Source organism: Saimiri boliviensis, chromosome 6 (genome assembly GCF_048565385.1).
Source record: "Saimiri boliviensis isolate mSaiBol1 chromosome 6, mSaiBol1.pri, whole genome shotgun sequence".
Taxonomy (NCBI): domain Eukaryota; kingdom Metazoa; phylum Chordata; class Mammalia; order Primates; family Cebidae; genus Saimiri; species Saimiri boliviensis.
The window spans coordinates 76,094,865-76,115,881 of record NC_133454.1 but is presented as its reverse complement, the minus strand read 5'-3'; the positions used below and the strand labels follow the sequence as shown (position 1 = coordinate 76,115,881).

The window sequence follows — 21,017 nt, the reverse complement described above, 5'->3', positions numbered from 1 at the left end:
ACTAAAAATACAAAAATTAGGCAGACACGGTGGCAGGCACCTGTAATCCCAGCTACTCAGGAAGCTGAGGCAGAAGATTGCTTGAACCCGGGAGGCAGAGGTTGCAGTGAGCTAAGATCGCACATTGCACTGCAGCCTGGGCAACAGAGAAAGACTCCGTCTCAAAAAAAAAAAAAAAAAAAAAAAGTCTACATGTTTCTGGAATCATGCAATATTTTTGTCTTTCTGTGTCTGGCTTGTTTTACTTAACATAATGTTTTCAGGTTTTCTCCATATTGTCACAAATAAAAAGATTTCCTTCTTTATAAAGGCTGAATATATCCCACGTTTTCTGTATCCATTAGGATGGTTAATCTTGACTACTGGAGAAAAGTGTTTTTCTTCACTCTCAATGGTTCATTTCACGTGGAGGGAGCTCTTGTAGACTAGCAATACAGGCCTCCCTCCAGAGGAGAAGTCAGTGACTGAGCTAAGTGACACATTTGGGAAGAACAAACTGACCCTATTGCTTCGGCTTTCCCAACTGTCTCTTTGGGATCCAGGTTGACCTTAAAAGTATGCACTGAGGACATTCTTTTTTTTTTTTTTTTTTACAGGATTTGGATTCAAAATTTTAATAATAAATTGTGCCAGTAGAAGCTTTTCAAAGGCAATGATATATCAATAAATAATAGTAAAACTGAGTTCCTGAGAAAGAATCTACCACATGAAAGTATGTCAGAGCGCTGTGAGTAACAACATGGCACGACTATAAAATTGCGAGAATACTGACAGTCACGACAGGCACAGCAGACTTCAGAGTATGCCACTCAGACAAATGTAAACCAGTACACAGGAATCGTCGTTTTTTCAGGTCAGACACGGATAAACTCGTAAGTGCTGTTGCCTAGATATATACTAAGTAATGGATACATTACGCTAAGAACTTCAAGGAAAAATATGTGGAATAATATAATGAAAATTATGATGCATCAGGTTTTTTAAAAGCAAAAAAGAATCGAACTTTTTATTCAAATATAAATCACTTTAAATAGGAATCGTACTAATTTGAAATAAGGAATATTGTGTTTATCTGTGTATGTATGTATACACACACACACATCTATACTTCTAAGAAACTATGTATGGCTTATTTTTTTATTCCAATGTCATTTTGAAGAATCTTTGCTTTTTTACAAAAGGTTAGAAATATGCATTGTTTAAACCAAGTTAAGATTTGACACTTCAAAGCACACTAAAAAAAAAAAAAAGAGAGAGAGAGAGAATCATTAGATGACTCAGTTTCCTGATGGTAACAGAAGAAAACAGAACAAGAAAATTCACTGAACCTTTCTGTGTGGGCAGTCTGTCAGCAAAAAGGTTAAGTAGTAGGGGCAGGGCTATGGCAAACCAGCCCTACCGAGAAGGAACGAGCATACGGACTACAGAAATGGACGTGTGTCCGTGATTCATTTCAATTTTTTTGGCATAGCTGAATTAATCCCTTTTGATGTATATAAGTTCAGTATATGACAAATGTCTCATCCCCCCCCCGAAAGCATCCAATCACACCCAAGACACGCACACAAAAATCACTTCTCAGTTACACATCTGCATTTCTTTAACAAAACAGTAAAGAGATACAATCATAGCAAAGGGGTCACCCGCACAATACGTTATCAGCACATTGTCTAGAACACCTCATTTAAAGACACTCGGTAAAAACGTCTTCACAGGACCTGCTGTGAATGGCAAGATACGGTAATTTTATAATAGAAAAACTCTGCTCATGCAGTGCTCTCCACACACCAGACGTCGGCAATCACAGCCACAACATCACCTTGCTCACACTTCCTATTATACTAGAATATGCAAAAAGCCAAAAAAAAAAAAAAAAAAAAAGCAGCTTTTAACATTATATCACAATTTTGAAATGTGGGAAAAACCACAAAACAAAACCATTGTGTGGATAAAACGGTCTCCGTGACATCGAGCAGAGTGTTACCTTTTTTTTTTTTTTTTTACATTATTGCACAGAGATTTCTTATCAAATGTTCTTCACTTTTATGTCTTTTCCTAAATGTGAATAAGTGCTATGGATAAAATACAAATGTAGAAAATAAACAGCAGCATGATTTGTCAAAGTTAATCCCTATAATTTAGTAAGAAAAAATGGATATAAACAAAATAAGTGCTCTTTCTAACTGTACTAAATTTTTAAAAATATCGTTTCAATGCAGTGAGTGAGGGTCCTGACAAGCCAATTGAAAGCAATGCTGAGTCCTGTTTTCAAAAGTGTCTTGTTTGGGTTCTCTTGGTGAAGACCAGAATTTCAAGTGAAGTAATCAGTGGACTAATTTCAAACACAGCGGCCCTCGGCTTCCCTGTGGGCCAGTTAGGGCACCGGCTCCAGGACCTGGGAGGCGGCGAGCGGTGGGGGTGCCCGGCCCCCGTCTACACATACACGGGCTGGCAGCCTTCAGTCTGATCCACCAGATCAGAGGTTTCTAAATTTGAGTTCTCAGACTGTGAAGCTTCTGCCCCTGAAGGCTTTGGGCATCGAAAGGGGTAGCCATTGTCATCAAAGAACCTTCGGAAGGTGAACTCATAAAACGCGTGCTCAGGGTGCTTGTTACTGGGGGAGGTGAGTGTGTCCCAGGCCTTGGCGCTACCTTCACTGGCATCATTCCAAGGGCTCTCTTCATCTACGGGGTCGAAATTCGAGGTGTCCATGGGGTGGCTGATGGTGGGAACGTAGGGGGCCGGCTGCTTCCGGATGTCACTGGAGAAGTCAATGGTGCTGAAGAAGGGGTGGGCCTTCAGGTCATCGGCCCCATTCCGCCCCAGGCGGTGGTCTGCAGCGCAGCACAGCTTGGTGATGAGGTCCCTGGCCTCAGGGCTCAGCTTCACCTGGGCTGGAATGTGGAGCGTGTTCTCCCAGTTTATCACCTTCAGCTGGTTTTCTGTGGGAGTAGGTGCCAAAAAGGGCGGCTGCCCCACCAGCATCTCGAAGAGAATCACGCCAACACTCCACCAGTCACAGAGCTGAGTGTACCCTTTGCGGAGGAGCACCTCGGGCGCGATGTAGTTTGGGGTCCCCACCAGGGAATGTGCCAGGCATCTCTGGTGCTGCTTCCGCGCCCTCTGCTCCAGGGTCTTCAGCCTGTCCCCACACCGACAGTTAGACACGTCGTCCCAGAGGTCGCTGGGCTCCATGCTGTCCTGTCTGACGTGGTTCCCTTTCTGGTAATATTTGGAATTGTGAGTCCACCTGAACCCAGTGCAGAGGCCGAAATCTGTGAGTTTAATGTGACCATCCAGATCTATCAAAATGTTGTCAGGCTTGATGTCTCGGTGGATGAAGCCCATCTTGTGGACACTCTCAATGGCCAGAGTCAGCTCTGCGATGTAGAAACGGGCCAGGTGCTCAGGGAAGACCTCCATCCGGATCAGCAGGCTCATCATATCCCCGCCAGGGATGTAGTCCATCACGAAGTACAGGCTGTCTTTGTCTTGGAAGGAGTAGTAGAGTTTCACTACCCACTCGTCTGCCTCAGCCAGGATGTCCCTCTCGGCCTTGACGTGGGCCACCTGATTACGATTGAGGACGTCCTTCTTCCTCAGGGTCTTCATGGCGTACAGCGCATGAGTGTCCACCTTACAAGCAAGGTACACTTCTCCAAAGGCTCCAATCCCCAGGGTTTTGATTTTCACAAACATAGACTTGTCCATCTTGGCCCTCTTTAGCCTGTTGTAATTAGACTCTTTCTGGTAGAGGATCTTTCGCATCTGTTCCTGCTCAGCTTCACAGAGTCCAGCTTTGGCCATTTCTTGCTCCAGCTGCAGCCTCCGGTTGACCTTCTGCTGGTAGGTTTTGATGACATTCTCCACGTGCTGCTCCATGAAAAACTTAAAGGCGTATGGCGAGTAGCTCTTGATGCGTGACGCCCTCTTCTCTTCGTCTCTGCTGTTTTTGCGGACGGGAACGGGAGAGGTCTGGATCTGTTTTTTATCCTTCCCGCCTTTGTCCCTCTTGGTGCTTTTGCGGCTCTTGTCGCCGCCGCCGTCGGGCTCGCTGGGGCCCCCACGGAGGCTCTGCTCCACGCCCGCGCACAGGCTGTCCAGGTCGTACTGCTCAGACTTGCTGCGCAGCAGCAGGTGCTTCGGGTAGGGTGGCGGCGGGCACCTCCGGTCTGGGCCTCCGTACTCCACGTCCAGGGGGTAGGCGCCCGCGCCTCCCAGCGTCAGGGCGTGCTCCTCCTTGGCGTCCAGGCCCTCCGCGGCCGCGGCCGGGGCCGGGGCGGGCGCAGGCGCGGGCACCCAGGCGGGGTGCGAGGGCCCCCACAGCCGTCTGCGGCTCGGGCCTCAGCACACGAACGCTCTTCACCGGGTGCAGGATGTGTGCGGCTGTGACGGCCGTCACGGTGTTGGAGGCGGGAAGGGAGGGCTCAGCCTTGCCAGGAGCGCCCGGCCGTGGCTGGTGGCTGTTGAAGGAGCTGGTCCTGCTGGGCACTGGGCAGTCGGGCCGGAAGGCCACGTGTGCGCGCGGCGGCGCCTCCAGGCCTGGCTTCTGCAGGGAGTCCCGGCGGGCCAGGGTGGCGGCCGGCCACTGCTGGACGGGGGTGCTGCCCAATTCATACAGGTCCACATTGAGGCTGTTCCGCGAGGGGGTGAGCAGGCTCTGAGAGGGGCTGTCGCTGGTGAACACCTGGCTGCGGGAGCCCAGCAAATGCAGCTGGTGGGCCGCTGGGCCGGCCTGCTTGTGGTGTGGGTGTGTCACGTAGATCCCGGGGGCGGGGGGGTGGGAAAGCGAGGCTGGTGCTGGGCGGGCCCCCCTGGGCCTTGGCGGGAAGGCTAGCATAGCCCCCAGTCTCCGGCGGCGTCTTGCTCTGGAAGCACTGAGGACATTCTAAAGGGGCTTGCCCTGTGTAGGTAAACCTCTCTTTATTTCTGAAATTCACTATTACAAAGTTATTTTATCTATCGACATAAGCCATCTTTCTAATATTTATCAGTCGTAAAAATGATTGTTGGCTTCTACCTTTTATTTGGTGTTGAACTCAGGAGAGGGAAAAGTGTGCCATTTATTGAGGATCCACACAACTTCAACATCTGATTCACTGGACCAGGAGCCTTAAAAAATAAACAGGGGGGTGAAATTTGGAGACCCAACTAATATGTTAAGAGGCTTTTGGTGAAGCCAGTTTGGGATTTGGATTTGAGTAAACATGCATTTGTGTTTGCAGTGGTTTTGTGGAAGCTTATGTTAAGCCAGAAGGCTTTTTAAATGGATGTAATTGGTTTTTCATCTGTTGTAACTGAGCAGGAAGTTTCAGATTTTCACTGCCAGTGAGGTGGGTCTTTTTTTTTTTTTTTCTTTTTTTTTTTTGAGACGGAATTTCACTCGTTACCCAGGCTGGAGTGCAATGGCATGATCTCGGCTCACCGCAACCTCTGCCTCCTGGGTTCAGGCAATTCTCCTGCCTCAGCCTCCTGAGTAGCTGGGATTACAGGCACGCGCCACCATGCCCAGCTAATTTTTTGTATTTTTAGAAGAGGCGAGGTTTCACCATGTTGACCAGGATGGTTTCGATCTCTTGACCTCGTGATCCACCTGCCTCGGCCTCCCAAAGTGCTGGGATTACAGGCTTGAGCCACCGCGCCCTGCCGGGACTTTTTTTTTTTTTTAATTTTTGGGATGGAGTCTGGCTCTGTCGCCCAGGCTGGAGTGCAGTGGCATGATCTTGGCTCACTGCAACCTCTGCCTCCTGGGTTCAAGCAATTCTCCTGCTTCAGCCTACCAAGTATCTAGGACTACAGGCATGCACCACCACATCTGGCTAATTTTTGTATTTTTAGTAGAGACGGGGTTTCACCATGTCTGTCAGGCTGATCTCCAACTCCTGACCTCAGATGATCCACCCAGCTCGGCCTCCCAAAGTGCTGGGATTACAGGAATTAGCCACCACACCCGGCCTCAGGTGGGACTTTCACCTTGCTAGGACCCCACAACTCTTGAGACTTTATCCACAGGTGAGGATCTGTTTTTATAGAGACAGGGCTCTGGGCTGATTTTAGGGAAACAGTAGCTGGTCTTGCCTGCATTCAGCCAAAATGACTCCGTCAAGGTGCACGTGGGTGTCCTTAATATTCAAAAGGGTAGGCCTTAGCCAGATGCCTCTGTGGGCGGGGTTTGGGGATGGCTCAGCAAAGGCACAACTATAGCAAAAGTGAGAGCTTTGGGTGTAGTGTGCTGTAGATTATTCTTGAACTACACAGGCATCAGAGTTAGGATATGTGCACGAGCCACGTGAGGGCCATGGAGATGCTGGTGAGCTGCAGTGCCTTAGTAAGTAGGGACAGCTGAGGCAAGGCTTTGATCAAGGAGAAAAGAAGAGGGAGAAAAGAAAGAAAAGGGAGTCCTGTACCTGTAAAAGACACCCTGAATCTTTCAGATGTGAGTGGGGTGCGAACAATTATTTATTAGTTGTGGGATTCACCAGTGTAAGTAGGCTGCTCCAAATCTGATCCATTGAAATGTTCTGAAATGACTTTATCCGAGAAAGGGAACCATGAAGAGACTAACCTGGAATTCTTATGGCTCATCTCAGGTTCAAGTGCTGTTCTCATTATGTCTTGAGAAGACAAATATTCATAAATAAAAAGGGAAAAGGACATGCAACTAGATTTAATTGCTCTTAAAGAGAGTATCAGAAAAACAAGCTGACTGAGTTATTATGAGCTCAGAAACAGTCAGTAGGTCCTAAATAAATCTAACAGCTAAAAAAAAGCATAGATTTCAGTGCTGGCTGAAATTAGTCCATCAAAAGGATCTAGATATAGAAAACTATTAAGGTGCCGCATCTCAAAATTGGGTTGGGGAGGGAAAGCATGAGGGAGATCATAGCATGAGCAAACAGGGATTCGTTCCTTAAAGATGGCGACAGATACACCAGCTAGTTACAGAAAAACTTAATGGAGTTAAGAGGAAGACCAGAACAATTATTGTAAAGTACTCAAAGCATCACTAGAAGTTTCCAGGTAACAGTTTATTGTATGTCATTATCTCTGCTATGTAAAGGTTTAAGTACTCCCTGTGTCCTGAGAAATGTCTAAATATTTATAAATCAGGGACCTAAGAGTTGGTCCCTGATTTATAAATATTTGATGTATTAATATGGAACCAGGAAGAAAAATGATGCATTGGGTCTAGATTTAGGTTGGATGCTGGTCTGTTGAGAGAACACAGACCAGCATCTATGTCGGTTTATCCAACTCTGGATGGAAACTTTTGAGAGTGAGTGCTTTGGCGTAACCAGAACCCATTGATTTTCTGTTTAAATTATTAGCCACAAAATAAAATATAGAGAAATAGTGTAGTAAAACAAATGTCCAGTGGCAGAAAGAGCTGCTACTCAAGGCCTAGACTATTCAAAAGTCAAGAAAAGACAGTGTCTTAAGAAAGCCTATGGCTGAATTATTGGTGGTACTGATTAGGCCTGAGGCAGATGATCAACCATTCTGGTTTTTCTGGCTTTAGCATTGAAAATCCTGCATTCAAGGTAAACTAGGATAGTTGGTCAACCTATTAATAGAGGCCCGAGTTTCCAAAGTGTCAACAGCATTTTCAGATCAGGAATCTGTTGATTGTCATTCTCTAGTGGGAACAAATGCAGAGATAGGATAGAAAACCTCCTGAGGAAGCAGGTTTCTTGGGTTTAAGGCATTATTTAACAAGATGCACTGGTAGCAGCCACATAGGTAACAGGACTGAAAAATGCTGCTTGCTGCCATCTCAACGCATCAGAGCACCATAGTCTTAGAAGCTACAACACAACAGGCATACACTTGGGGTACACTGGGATGCCAGAGTTTGGGGCTCAATCGGTATATTGAACTGTACAGGAAAATTTAAGCAGACGGGATGGCATTAAAAATCCCTTAAATAAGGCCTAATGACTGAGGTAGCATCATCGCAAATTTCTACACTTTGTCGAAAGAAAAAAAAAATGTTTTAGATACCTCTCTGAGAGCATTGGGGGAAGATATTACAGCATGATTGAATTTACTCCCAGTTATTTAATGCAGAGTACTTAAATAGGAGAGAAAACAGTATAAATATTCACATACCCATTACCCACTTTAATAATAATCAACTCATGGTCAATATTGATTCATCTACATTAATCAAGGGGAAAGCTATAATTTTCTTATGCCATCTGTGAGTGGGTGGGTTGGTCTCCCTACTTCCAGTGTTCAGGATCAAGGGACTCATTTGCTAAATGATATAGACACCTTTGCCAGTATGAATTTTGTCAGTAATATTGTGATTTCAGGGATCTCTTATTATCTTTTTTTTTTTTTGAGTCAGTCACTCTGTTGTCCAGGCTGGAGTGCAGTGGTGCGATCTCAGCTCACTGCAACCTCTACCTTCTGGATTCAAGCAATTCTCCTGCCTCAGCCTGCCAAGTAGCTGGGATTACAGGCATCTGCCACCAGGCCCAGCTAGTTTTGTATTTTCAGTAGAGATAGGGTTTCGCCATGTTGGCTAGGCTGGTCTTGAAATCCTGACCTCAGGTGATCCACCCGCCTCCGCCTTCCAAAGTACTGGGATTACAGGCATGAGCCACCACACCCAGCCTCTTTTTACCTTATTCTTTTGCTTTATTTCTCAGTTGGTTGAGAACTAGGACAGGAAAATGGGATTTTATTTATTGGTGTCCTTAAATCTTTCAACAACCACTGAGGATATATAGACTAGCTACTTTGATTAGACAAACTTCTGCACCTGCCTAAACCACAGATCTTGTAAGAGTGGGCCGTATCTACCGCTTTCATCTTATTTCATTACCCGTGGGCAACAGCTGATTAGATCTGAGCCAAGGTTACCAGTTAGATCAGGCGTCCCCAAACTACAGCCCATGGGCCACATGCGGCCCCCCAAGGCCATTTATCCAGCCCCCCCGCCGCACTTCAGGAAGGGGCACCTCTTTCATTGGTGGTCAGTGAGAGGAGCACAGTATGTGGCAGCCCTCCAACAGTCTGAGGGACAGTGAACTGGCCCCCTGTGTAAAAAGTTTGGGGACGCCTGAGTTAGATGCTCTCTCTATTGCCCAATAAATAAAACTATGAGGCCAGCCATGGTGGCTCACATCTCTAATCCCAGCACTCTGGGAGGCCAAGGCAGGTGGATCACCTGAGGTCAGGCGTTGGAGTCCAGCCTGGCCAACATAATGTTACCCCATCTCAATACAAAAATTAGCCAGGTGTGGTTGCAGGCACCTGTAATCCTAGCTACTTGGGAGGCTGAGGCAGAAGAATCACTTGAACCCAGGAGGAAGAGGTTGCAGTGAGCCAAAATTTCACCATTGCACTCCAGCCTGGGTGAAAAGAGTAAAACATCGTCCCCCACCTACAGCAAAAAGAAATTAAACTACAATACAATGACTGCCATCATTTGATGGTAGGCACATGAGCTTAATTGGGATGGCTATTGTCACACCATGTGCATTGCTGATAAGTAGTCTCAGAATGCCCAGCTTGAAGAGAAGCTGAATGGAACAGGTACATAGACGGAAGCGGGCTCGAGGGGCCAGGAGGCTTGAAAATTGAAGGGAGAACTCTGGCTCTCTAACCTTGTTCTAGTTTCCCAGGCTTTTCTTGTCCTGGGATTCTGTGAGATGGTCATTTGACCCTAAGTTTATGAGATGGAGGAAATTATACTGACCAGATTTGCTCAAGAGAGCACTGTAGATTTTTGGAAGAACTTTGATGACAACAAGCTCATTTGGGGTAGAAGCTGAGAAGTCAAGGGGTCTGAGTATGGACAAAACATCAGCAGAAGAAAGGAAAGGCATCTATTTGCTGATTACTTTGGAAAGGGAGGGAAGAAAGAGAGTAAGAGTGGGGTGGGTAGAGTCTGTGACATTTATAGGGACAGAAGCTGGTAATCACTTTCCTCTCAATCACGAGGGTCACAGCCAACATTTCTGTAACAAAAGACAGGTTAACAAGAGAACAGCATAACAGATTTACATGACATGGGAGACTTCAGAATGCAGACCCAAAGATATAGAGAGAACGCTTTTTTTTTTTTTTTTTTTTTTTTTTTTTGAGACAGGGTCTCACTCTGTTGCCCAGGCTGGAGTGTAGAGGCACAATCATAGCTCACAACAGCCTCAAACTCCTGTTCTCAAGTAATCTTGCATCAGCTCCTGAGTAGCTGGGATTACTTGTGTATACCACCATGCCCGGCTAGTAAAGCTATCCATTTTTATGCTTAGGTTCGATGAAGAATGGACAGCTGTGTAACAGTGTGACTGAATAAAAAGGGTATGCCCTATTGGGGACAGACTGCAAATGTTTAGATTATCCTTGGCCTCTTTGCACAGCATTCCTTCCTCTCAGGTATGGGGCAGGACCCTTTCTGGAATGGGGGTCTTACAACCTCATATTAAACAAGATGGGTCAGAAAATTTCTTTCTTTTAAAAAATAATTCCCTTTTTTCTCACTTTATTTCTTCTTTTGTCTTTAGAGACAGGGTCTCACTCTGTCACTTAGGCTGGAGTGTAGTGGCGTGATCATGCCTCACTGCAGCCTCAACCTCTCAGTCTTAAGCCATCCTCCCTGCCTCAGCCTCCCAAGTTGCTCTAACTACAGGCTCATACCAGTACACCCAGCTAATTTAAATTTTTTTTTTGTAGAGATGAGGTCTGGCTATGTTGCCTAGGCTGGTATTGAACTCCTGGGTTCAAGCAATCCTCCTACCTTGGCTGCCCAAAATATTGGGATTACAGGCATGAGCCACCATGCCCAGCCAGGGATTTCTTTACAAGCAGCTCTTATACAGAAAGGCAGGGGAAAGTTAGAATATACTTTTAGGTTTTATGGCTGGCTTTGGAGGAGAGGGGTTCTTGTTTCTATAGCCCACCTTGGGGAAGAGGGATTATAGTTTTTTTTTTGAGATGGAATCTCTATCTATCTCCCAGGCTGGAGTGCAGTGGTACAATCTCTGCTCACTGCAACCTCCACCTCCTGGGTTCAAGTGATTCTCCTGCCTCAGCCTCCCAAGGAGCTGGGATTATAGGCACCTGCCACCACACCCGGCTGAATTTTGTATTTTTAGTACAGATGGGGTTTCAAGATGTTGGCCAGGCTGGTCTTGAATGTCTGACCTCAGGTGATACACCCTCCTTGGCCTTCCAAAGTGCTGGGATTACAGGCATGAGCCACTGTACTCAGCTAGTTTTGTTTTGTTTTGTTTTTTTTTGAGGCAAAATCTTCCTCTGTCACTGAGGTTGGAGTGCAATGGCACGATCTTGGCTCACTGCAACCTCCGCCTCCTGGGTTCAAGTGATTCTCCTGCCTCAGCCTCCCGAGTAGCTGGGATTACAGGCAAGTGCCACCACACCTGACTAAGTTTTGTATTTTTAGTAGAGACAGAGTTTCATCATGTTAGCTAGGCTGGTCTTGAACTCTTGACCTCAGATGATTCGCCTACCTTGGCCTCCCAAAGTGCTGAGACCACAGGCATGAGCCACTGTGCCCAGCTGGGATTATAGTTTTTATGGCTTTCCTTGGGGGAGAATGAGGGGCAAGAGATGGGGACAGGAGAAGGCCAGAGGGAAACTTTGCTTCTGAGGCCTTCACTTGGGGTATCATTTTCTGAACCCCAACACATTCATATTACGTATCCCATGACCAACCCTCAACACCTTCAGAGTACATTTCTTTAAGAAAATTGATAAAAGGGTTGTGCCTGACACCAGATTCATGAAGAACTGAGGCAGCAAGAAAGGATGTGGAAATGCTGAGGTGTGTGGTGTCAGGATAGCGGAGTGTGGGAACTTTGGATTTGAAGCACCGTGGCTCATGCCTATAATCCCAGCACTTTGGGAGGCTCAGGTGGGAGGATAGCTTGAGCCCAGGAGTTTGAGACCAGCCTGGGCAACATAGCGAGAGCCTGTCTCTATATAAATATATATACATATATATTTATAGACTTATAATACATAAATTATATATATTTGTACATATATATGGGTTAGAACTAATTTTAACCAAATGCTATTTGGTCACTTTGAATGTCCAGCCTCCTCCAATTCCTCTTTTAGAAGGCAGCATGCTCTAATTTATAGGGAGATGCAAAAGCATCTTATTGCCCTTTGAGAATATGCCTACTCTGCAGTGCTATCCTCTCACCGTGAATGTTTTCTCCCTGCTCTCAGTGTGGCCTGTCACCATCAGGAGCTCAATGTTATTGAAACGCCTTTGCAAAAATCATAACTTAGGAAATTAGGTCAGTGAAAGAGACCAGACCTAACCGACCCCATCTTCCTTCTAACCTCTAGTCTAAACTGTCTTTGCTCATTCCTGGGTGTAGGCAGAACTAGCCTTGGGAAGGAATTTAGTTTATAGTTTAAGCTCTGAAACAAAAAGGATAATAGTCCTTTCCCAAAAAAACCCTTCTTGCCAGGGGACCAGTCTGGCTTTGTAGGACTAACAAATTAGCTAACCTAAGATCAGTGTTTGAGATGTTTTGCAGACCCTGCATTCTGATGGAGCAGAAGACACCACCCAGACTGACAATCTGGCTCAGCCAGTTCTGCCATCCCACCCAGAAGTCAGCAAGAACTCACTTCCACCCCCTATCAGTTTATCTTCAGCCCTATCAATCAGCACTCCCAACTTTTGGAGCCCATACCCGCCCATGCCCACCAAATTATCCTGAAAAGCTCTAATCCCCTAAAGCCTCGGGAGACTAATTTGAGTAATAATAAAACTCTCCCGCACAGCTGGCTCTGCGTGAATTACTCTTTTGCCATTTGTAATTCCCCTGTCTTAATAAATCAGCTCTGTCTAGGCAGCTGGCAAAGGAAACTCATTGGGTGGTTACATTCCCACCTGCTTAATGTCTCTCTCCAGTAAATCAGAGGTGATGGTAGGGGCAAATCTTCTTTCTCTTTTCCTCTACAGTTCTCTCTTTCCAGTCTTTTCAAAATTACCAACAGCTTAAGTAGTTCTATGCAGGTTTCGTCACTAAAGAGTTTAGGCAATTTCTGAAGAGTGATTCTATGTCAAAGAGGAAAAAATAAAATACTCCTTAGACTTTCTCTTTGCTTTTCAAAGAGATGTTACCTGCAGATCCAGATCCTTCATAAGCTCTCCGGCTTTTATATGTACAATTTTTCCTTCTCCATGGGCCTCCTTTTAAAATTTTCTTTATTAGAAATGCCATCAATTTCCTTGGGAAAACTCCACACCTATCCACAAGGAGGAATCTCACTTCTTGGCTCTTTCTCTCTCTCCACATTTACCATTCTTACCTTACCAAAGTGTCTCAGTTTGAGTGTGCCAATTAGAGGTAGGGTCTCATGACTTTAACCAGTTTAAAATGATGCCTATTTTTATACAAGTCTTGCAAAATTGTGTGTGTAGGAGCAGATTGGGGGTGGGGAAGAAATAAGAGCCTCCAAGATTGCAGTTTGTTGTGAATTTAGATCTTCTTGGCTGAATTTCCTTTTCAATATTCCTACATGTGTTAACAGAAATTATGTCCATTCATTTGATTAGTAGAATTGTTATATTAGCTCATGCACTGCTCGTAGGAACAAACATTCATTTTTAGAGAGTACAATCTAGACTCATATTGAAAAAGGATATATTTCCTCAATTAGAAGGCATCTTACCTTTCCCCCAGAGTTAGTGGGCCCCATTACTGTGCAGAAAAGAGGTCTGGTTTCTTTCCTGCTTTGCCTGGGAAGCTATTGAAATAATAAATAATCTGTATTATCCTCTAATGGATCCTCCCTTTTGTTAATTCAGGAAGGGCTCCAGACTCAATAAAGTGTTTCAACAGTCTATTCTGGGGGCTGGGGTAGCCGCCAATTCTCTTTACAATAAACCCTCCTTCACTTAAGTTACCTGAGATAGTTTCTGTTCTTTACAACCAACTGATCTCTGTCTAGAAGAGAAATGAATTCTGGCAAGTAGGTTTGAAAGCAATAGAGCCTTAAAAGAATGTGGATACTGTCCTCAGCGTTTTGGCATGGTCCAGAGTGGTAAAGATTCTCTCATCCCAGGAAGGCCTAGCTAGCTTGAGTAGACTTCTTCTCATTGCAAAAAAGTGATGCCTGACCAAGGTCCATTACAATAGGGCCCTGGAGGAATATAGGTAGAAAGTGAGAGAGCCCACGGCTTGACTTCTTATACTGCCATGCCTGGTGGCAAAGGCTAATTAAAACATTGGTACCATTCTAGACTAATTCACAAAAGGTTCAGATTCTTTGTGTATGAATGAAGGTTTGAATCAGTTCACTTGGTAAAGAAACTGTAACCCAGTATAGATACTGGTTAAAAGCATAAACAGGCTGGGCGCGATGGCTCATGCCTGTAATCCCAGCGCTTTGGGAGGCTGAGGTGGGCATATCACCTGAGGTCAGGAGTTTGAGACCAACCTGGTCAACATGGTGAAATCCCTCCTCTACTAAAAATCCAAAAATTAGCTGGGCATGGTGTCACACGCCTGTAATACCAGCTACTTGGGAGGCTGAGGTAGGAGAATCACTTGAACCCAAGAGGTGGAGGTTGCACTGAAATGAGATTGTGCCACTGCACTCCAGTCCGGGAGACAGAGTGAGACTCTATCTCAAATAACAACAACAACAACAACAATAATAATAAACAACTGGATTAAAAGAGAAAGGCAGGCCAGGTAAGGTGGCTTATGCCTGTAGTCCTAGCACTTTGGGAGGCTGAAGCAGGAAGGTCGCTTGAGCCCAGGGCAACACGGAGAGACCATATCGCTACAAAAAAATTTAAAAGTTAGTTGGGCATAGTGGCGTGTGCCTGTGGTTCTAGTTACTTGGGAGGTTGAGGCAGGAGGATCATTTGAGCCCAAGTGGTTGAGGCTGCAGTGAGGCATGATTTTATCACTGCATTCCAGTCTGGACTACAGAGCAAGCAAGACCCTCTCACAAATAAAATAAAATGCGGACAAAATGAAGACCTGCTTTACTTCTTAGACTCGAACATCAATTTCTTACCCAATTGACATTGGATTTTTATTTGACTTTAAATTTAGTTTATTTTCCTTATCTATCTATCTATCTCCCTGCAAGTATGATTCATTTCTTATTGGTGCTTTACCTTTCTTAGCAAAACAAACATTATTTTTTTCTTAAATCAGTAAATTTGTATTGCGCCCTTTTATCTTCTAGGTTTTTCTGTGCTGGACATTCATTATTAAAACTGAGAACTAAAATATCAGTTGTAGTTATGCACAAGGTAACATTTACTTTTTCACGTAAATTTGCATGCTCCACACTGAACATATTCATCTTTCTCATTATCCCCAACATCCCTTTTCCAGGATAAGGCAGGCTGCCCTGAACATCCTGAGTATTTTCTCTATGTAGACAGAAAGGAATCTTGTTACTTTGTCAGACACAATTTTCATTATACTTTCTCGAAAAGCATATAAACCTGTAACAATATTGTTCCCATAATTGAGGTAAACTACATTGAGAAGTATATACACCGTGGAATACCATGCAGCCATAAAAAAGAACAAGATGATGTCTTTTGCAGGGACATGGTGGAGCTGGAGGCCATTATCCTTAGCAAACTAAGGATATGAATACCAAATACTGTATGTTCTAACTTACAAGTGGGAGCTAAATGATAAGAACACCTGAACACATAGAGGGGAATGACAGACACTGGGGCATTTCAGAGAGTGGAAGATGGGAGGAGGGAGAAGACCAGGAAAAATAACTAATGGGTACTAGGCTTAATATCTGGTAATAAAATAATCTATAAAATAAACCCCCCAGATACAAATTTACCTTTGTAACAAACCTGCACTTGTACCCTTGAACTTAAAATAAAAGTTAAAAAAAAAAAGTATGTATTTTTGAAAGTGCTGATCCAGGTCCTAATACATGGGTTGTTTCAGAAACGACTCTTCTACTTTTCTGTCTACTTTATATGGTCCCAAATTCTGGGAAGAGATCACTTCTCTATTAATTGCCTTGTAATTTTATTTATATTGATATTTGCCTGTCAAGACATGGCTTTTTGGCTAAATGAAAGATTTCCTTATTTCTATCTTCTCATCTCTCAGAGAAGCCTGCGGTATTTAATTGGTAACTTGGAAGTTCGGGGAGGAGTTTGGGGAGCACACGTACCCTGTGGGATTGTATTGATGAGAGGGATGCGTCCAATATGGTAGCTACTTGCCACATATGTCTATTAAGCACTTGAAATGTAGATAATGTGTCTGAGGATTAAGTTGTACATTCCATTTAATTAATTAAAATTTAAAACTAAACAGCCACATGTGGCTAGTGGCTATCATATTGGACAGAGCAAGGCTGGAGAAATCCTTAGACAAATTTGGGAAAATGGCTTTTGGGTCATACTGCTTGTTTCGGGTTGGCTGGATTATGTTTTTCAATGTGATAATATGATATCTTGCCCTTTGTTGTGGATTTAGATCTTCCTGGCTGAATTTCCTTTTCAATATTCTTACATGTGTTAGCAGGAATTGTGTCAGTTCATTTGATTAGTAGACTAGTTATATTAACTCATGCATTGCTCCCAGAAACAAACATTAATTTTCAGAGAGTACAATCTAAAAGCATGCTAGGGCTGGGTGCAGTGGCTCACCACTGTAATCTCAGCACTTTGAGAGGCCAAGATGAGAGGATTGCTTGAGTCCGGGAGTTAGAGACCAGACTGGGCAACATAGTAAAACCTCTGTTCCATGGTAAAATCTCTGTTTCATAGTTAAACCGTCTATGAAAAACAGAAAAATTAGCCAGGTGTGGTGACATGTGCCTGTAGTCCTAGCTACTTGGGAGACTGAGGTGGGAGGACCCACTTGAACCTGGGAGGTCGAGGCTGCAGTGAGCTGTGATTGTGCCACTGCACTCCGACTGGGCAACAGAGCAAGACCCTGTCTCAAAACAAAACCAACCAACCAACCAACCAACCAAACTAAGCACGTATCCGCATGCTAGTCTGAGGGACTATGGATGAGCGGGTGGGTAGAGAGCTTACCCCTCTTGCACTTACATTCTCCTCTTGAGCTTCAGTGGTGGGAGTCCCAGAAAGATACTGTACCTGAGCTGAGGATCGATGAAGACACCATCTTATTAGAAAGCTGTGGGGCATCCTAACCAGATGGGGACAGTTTGGGGCAATATTTTCAGCTGCTACTCAAAGAATGGCAGCAATCCCCCACTTTGTGGACTCTCTTCTCTTTGAGGTCCCATTTTTCTGCCACCTAGTCATAAGACCTATTTATGCTTTAGCAGCATTTTATGAAATTCTCTCTTACCCATCATCTCTTTGGGGATGATATGAGATAGGCCTGAAGATCAGAGCGGATACATGATATGGCTAAGGTTAGCCAGCAAGTAAGTGGTGAGTGGCGGAAACAGGATCCACAGCCAGTTCTCTGTGTGGGTTCAGGACTCGTTGCTCCTTATCAAACCCATCCAAGTTCCTTTTTTCTGCCAGTCATGCATAATCACTGAAAGCACCCAGTGTTCAGAAAACATTAAAGAATTATTTTTAAAAATTTCATTTCACTCTTGCAAGGGCATAATGCTTACTATAGACCAGGATAAAAAATAACAGAGTTCAATAAGGAGTGAATGTAGATGGGGAAAAAAAACATATTGATAATTCATTGAGGGACATCAGTGTGATCAATGTCACTATGACCTTTTTGTGTATCAGTTTTATAAAAGCAGCAAGATTTAAATTAAGTGGCTTATCCAGAGTATATACAACCATGGAGGGTACAGCTAGGATTTGAACATAGGGGTGCTGATAAAAGCTCTGGTGTCCTGCAGAACCTGGGGGTGGGGCATAGAGCTTACCCCTCTGCTATTCTACCCCTTCCTCAAGGTTGTTATGGGCATGAAAACAGACCAACTACCCACAAGTCAGCTCCTACTGGACCCTCAAATTCACAGAGGGTCTCTTTTCAGCTCACCCTGTGTTTCATTTATCTCCCTAATTCTCCTTTTTTTTTTTTTTTTTCTACAGTGTCTGCTTAGGTCATGGGTTGGATTGACAGATAAAATGTAGGATGCCCTATTAGAATTAAATTTAACATAAATAATGAATAACATTTCTAGTATATTGCATGGGATGTACTAATACTAGAAAAGGTATTCGTTGTTTATCTTACACTCAAATATAACTAGACGTCCTATATTTTATTTGCTAAATCTGGTACCTCTAGTCACCTGCAAATCCCCTGTCACCAGCATTAGTGTGGTCAAGGTCTCAGGCTCCCCCTAGATGAGGAATCGAATGGCATCTAGTCGCTCAGTCCAGAGATAGGACATAATATGTGTTTAGCTTCAACTTAGTGCAAAATACTCTGTTGGTTTTCTGGAAGGATGAAACTGTAACTTGATTGGCTCCTCCTGTCCTCAGTTTCTTCCTATGGGAAATGGAATGAAGCTTCATTTGGACCAGGTTCAAACCCTGATGCTGCCACTTAGAGCTATACCCTTTGTGCACTTTCCTTTTCCTCTCTGCTCCTCCTGATTACCTCACCGGCTATCAAGTGAGAGAAATAAATGGAAAGAATGTGTGAAGCTATACGCAGATAGTTATGTGGCAGTGAATGTCTCTTTTTCAACAATTCTAATTTCACTGGATTCAGGTTGCTTCTCTAGCTGCTGTATTATTTTTGGTAGCATGGCTTATTTGCCTACGGAGCAGATGTCAGGGTTGGATCCCTGCCCTGCGATTTATCAGTAGTGTGATCTTGGCAAGTCATCTAATCTCTTTGTTTTCCCATTTCCTCACTGTGAAACGGGATAGTAACATTGTCTATCTCAGAGGGTCATTGTGAGGATTAATTGAATTAATACACATGAAAGGCTTAAAACTGCCTAACAAAAATCAATTCTGTTAGAAATCACTAGAGTAGCTACCCTCCAGGGCTGGATGGAAAGGAGGTGGAAGGCAGTGGAGTTTTTTTTTTTTTTTTTTTTTAAATAGAGTTCAGGAATTAGCAAATATTTCCAGGATAATTTATTGATTTATTTTTACATTTATTTATGGACAGGGCCCCGCTTTGTCACCCAGGCTACAGTGCAGGCTCACTCTTGGCTGTTCTCCTGGAAGGCAGCCTCTGCCTCTGTGGGAGAACCTTACACTTTTAAAGACAATAGAGTTGTTAGGGTCCAAACTCAGACTTCCCAGAAACAAAGCAGGACTTAGCTAATATCTGGGTTATAGGTAGAAAAAACAGAAAATTGCACTAAAATGATACATATATATAGTCAATTTTCATTATCTGCTGTAGTTATAATCTATAAAATTGCTGAGAACACTGAATTAGTGACTACTGAATCATTTCTTCTGGGGAAAATGCAGAGTTAGGTTCCTGCAAGCCCATAGTCATAACATTTTTATCAACCAATCGATACATAACTTTGTTTTATGTGTGTTTCTGTTTAAAAACACCTTACTTAATATATATTGTTGGTTTTTTAACGCTGACAGCTGACAGCATCATAGCTCGTGTCTGCACAAAGCCTACCTAACCCACATATTTTCTCTGTTAAGGCATATCACAGCCCATGCTCAGGAGCAACAGACAGTACTTCAACACTATTCTTGGGGCCACTGTAAACAATAAAATCATCAACAAAAGGCACAGAAATTGAAAAGCATGGCACTTCATAGATGGTGAAAAAAAAAAAAAACAAACGTATTAATATTTACAGTACCAGTGCTGAACCAAGAAGGGAGAGTGTTGCCTTAATGGACATCACTTGGGAATATTCCCTGTTGAGCAACTCATATTTTTGGCCCCTTTGTGCGTGTCAATGACCACAAAAACTCCTGGGTGTTGATTTTGCGGTTGCAAATACATTTTCAAAAGTAGGCGAATTTGCAAATGCTGAATCCATGATTAATGAGGACTGACTGCACATATGAAAGAGTGCAATCAGCAAATTTGAGGCACAGAGGAGAGTGGAAGGATCTAGAGGTCCAAAAAGCTGGGCTGGATGGTGAGCGGAGGGACTGCAGGGTTACCATTTATCTCCTCCCAGACCTTCAAGAACTGATTAGCAACTGTGCAAGCTCTGTGATGTGAGTCAGTAGCTCTAGATCAGTGAGCACTTTCTCAGTGCCAGCTGCCTGAGGCAGCAATGTGCTCAGTCTGATGAAGCTCTATTTCCTTTTCTAAAGAAGTTTAGAGACTTGGGACATTAATTCCATCTTTTGTTTCCTTTTTTTTTCTTTTTATTATACTTTAAGTTCTGGGGTACATGTGCAGTTCACGCAGGATTGTTACATAAGTATGCACATGCTATGGTGGTTTGCTGCAGAGTCTCACTCTGTTGTCCAGGCTGGAGGGCAGTGGTGCCATCTTGGCTCACCACAACCTTCACCTCCCGGGTTCAAGGGATTTTCCCGCTTTAGCCTCCCAAGTAGTTGGGATTACAGGCACCTGCCATCATGCCTGGCTATTTTTGTATTTTTGTAGAAATGGTGTTTCACCATGTTGACCAGGCTGATCTTGAACTCCTGACCTCAGGTGATACACCTGCCTCAGCCTCCCAAAGTGCTGGGATTACAGGTGTGAACCGTTGTGCCCAGCACCACCTCTTATTTCCATGTGGGATTGGGCTCCTCATCTGTTACTCTTCTAGCTACACAGGAGTCATTTTTTACCAAAATAAAAATAATAAAAACATCAATCAAATAAGGAAAGTTAGTCCCAGTTCCTGCAGAGATTAACTCTTGATTTTCTCTATCATCCCATATCTCACGTAATTCAATTTTAGTTAGTTTAAATTTAAATTTAAAAACTGATACTTGATTCAGTTATTGGAAACTTTTGAGTATATTTGAAACAACTTGGGTATGTGAATCTACTTTTTCAACTATAAATTTTATGAAGTTGTTAAAGCAAACTAAATTTGGCCTGAGAAGGACTCTGTACTTCTATATATGAGTCCTTGTAGATGAACTGTAACCTAGCTTAATAGTCAGACAA

The 21,017-nt window shown here is 43.8% G+C and overlaps 1 pseudogene; it reads right to left on the bottom strand.

Moving 5' to 3' along the window:
• Positions 1 to 1,536: 1,536 nt before the first annotated feature.
• Positions 1,537 to 13,695, bottom strand: LOC120364551 (serine/threonine-protein kinase LATS2 pseudogene; annotated as a pseudogene).
• Positions 13,696 to 21,017: the final 7,322 nt, after the last annotated feature.